Source organism: Anopheles arabiensis, assembly GCF_016920715.1.
Source record: "Anopheles arabiensis isolate DONGOLA chromosome X unlocalized genomic scaffold, AaraD3 X_pericentromeric_contig0030, whole genome shotgun sequence".
Classification (NCBI taxonomy): Eukaryota; Metazoa; Arthropoda; class Insecta; order Diptera; family Culicidae; genus Anopheles; species Anopheles arabiensis.
In genome coordinates this window covers 365,001-367,500 of record NW_024412108.1, presented here as the reverse complement: position 1 = coordinate 367,500, position 2,500 = coordinate 365,001, and the positions used below count along the sequence as shown (strand labels likewise).

Sequence of the window (2,500 nt, the reverse complement as noted above, 5' to 3'; positions counted from 1 at the left end):
ACGAATGTACTACGTGATCACCTACCCTGATAGCCCCATGCTGTATCCTCTGATGGGAACTGACCATAATAAACTCGGTCTTGGTCGGGGCTATCTTTAATCCGTTGTCGGTCATCCATCGGTCGATGATGCGAATCTGACTGGAAACGAGAATTTCAATATCATCAACACAATTACCTTCCACCAACAGTACTATATCGTCTGCATAGCCGATAATCCGTGCACCTTCCACCATTGCAACTCGTAGGACTCCGTCGTACATGAGGTTCCATAACGTTGGGCCAAGTACCGAGCCTTGAGGTACACCCGATGTGACTGCAATCTCTGCCGGTCCATCTGTGGTATCATACATCAGCACACGATTCCTAAAATAATCACCAATGATATCATAAAGATATTTAGGAGTGTTAATTCTCTGTAAAGCATTTGCAATCGCCAACCATGAAGCACTGTTAAAAGCATTAGTAACATCTAATGTAACAACCGCACAATACCGTCCACTGTATCTGTTTCTACTTCTAGCTACCGAAACAATGTCCACTACCCGTTGAATCGCATCAACTGTTGATCGACGACTTCTGAAACCAAATTGGTCGTCAGACAGTCCGTTGACCTCCTCGATGTGTGCATTTAGCCGTTGCACTATGATGCGTTCTAAACCTTTACCTGCCCGTCTAGTAGACAAATGGGGCGAACTGAACCAGTTCCCCTGGTGGTTTGTTCGGCTTCGGTATTAACACCAACCTCTGCCTTTTCCACTCATCGGGGAACTTCGCGTTCTCTAAACAGCCTTGGTAAACCCTGCAAAATGCATCGGTTGCAGTCAACATACCAACTTTCAGCGCCTCATTCGGGATACCATCTGGTCCCGGCGCCTTCTTGTTGGGTAGTCTCCTGGCAACCGCAAGAATCTCATCATTAGTTACCCTTTCAAACTCTCGTGGCTGATCGATACGATAATCAGGCCACACCGTGTTTGGGTGAGTAGGAAAAAGCTCGCTCACCACTTCCCTAAACTCGTCCAATGTCATAGTTCGGGGTCCAATCGAACCCTCGGCCACTTTCTTGAACGTATGATATACTATACCAAATGATGCGTTGTTCGCTGTTCCCAGGAACTCTTTCCACTTCCTCTGTCGGGTATGCTTGATCAATCGCTTGAGGGCATTCCGTGCCACCTTGAACTCGTCCCTAAAAGTAGAATAGAGATCAGTATTAAAAGCTCTTTGCGCTAATCGATCGCGGTGTTTGCACTCTTTGCGAAGTGCCTCAATCTCTAACGTCCACCAAAATGCACTCTTGTTAGGAGTGTACCTCTTACGTTTAGTCATCGTCGCATTACACGCCGTGACAAGTATACGCATTAAGTCTTCGCTTGTTGTGACCTCGGTCTCAAAAGCGGCTTGCATCATAACTTCAAATATATCTTTGCTAAAATACTTGATGCTCCATCCCGTTATGGGTCGGGACAGATTACGCACGCTTTGCGTCTCAAGATCTATTCGTATTGCACGATGATCAGAGTTCATATAGCTAGATAACACCTCCCACTTAAATGATCTTGCTACGGTTCGGCTCGCAAAAGTAAGATCAACTACTGACGTGCGCCCTGGTCCAACATAAGTTGGGGTGCTGCCGTCGTTCAATAAAATTGCGTCAATCTGCGCAAAGGTTGATAAAACCAACTCACCTCTTCGTTTCTGGGTTTCTCCACGCTCGCCAAGTTGGTTGTTCCAACTTACTGACCAAGCGTTGAAGTCCCCCGATAACGAATTTGTGGATACCGGTTACGGCCATTACCGTGTTATCCAACATGTTCTGGAACTCTTCCATACTAAATCTAGGTGGCGCGTAAACGCTAACCACTCGCATATCACCTATGTCAACTATCATTAAACCCTTCAAAGCCTTACTGACTACCTTAACTGGTAAGTCCGCGTTAACCACTACCGCTGCTGTGTTATCGTCATTGCGTAACACTTTGACGTTGGTTGTTGCCAGATACGGATCTGCAATCAACACTATATCCGCAGATTCTTCCTAATCGTTTGCCACATTAACTGAAATGCAGCATAACTATGATTCTGGTTATGTTGTAGCAACCTAACCATTATGGTCTAATCGTTCGCCTACGGGGACACAAATAACTGCCCGTTGCGTGAGGGTTCTGTGACCTCGTACCGCAATCCAAACACTTGACAGAGTTGGTACAAGCTTGCTTCTTGTGTCCACTCAAACCGCATTTCCAGCACAGATTACTTCTGTCTGGTTCCCTACAATGGTAGCTCGTATGGCCTACCTTCCAACACTTATAGCATTTCTGCTCTTCCATAACCTCGCGGATATGGCATATCGACCAACCAACTTTCAGCTTTCCCAAATTCAGGAAGCTTTGAAAGTCTGGCAGCGATACGTTGATCCGTGCCCACTGCGTACCGGCCGCGCGACCTTTCTTCATTTTGATTCGATCTACTTCTATCTCGATGTTGAGCTGTGCTTT

At 46.2% G+C, this 2,500-nt stretch overlaps 1 pseudogene; it reads right to left on the bottom strand.

The window, feature by feature from the left end:
- Positions 1-2,500, bottom strand: part of LOC120908067 — a 9,147-nt pseudogene that overhangs the window by 2,652 nt on the left and 3,995 nt on the right.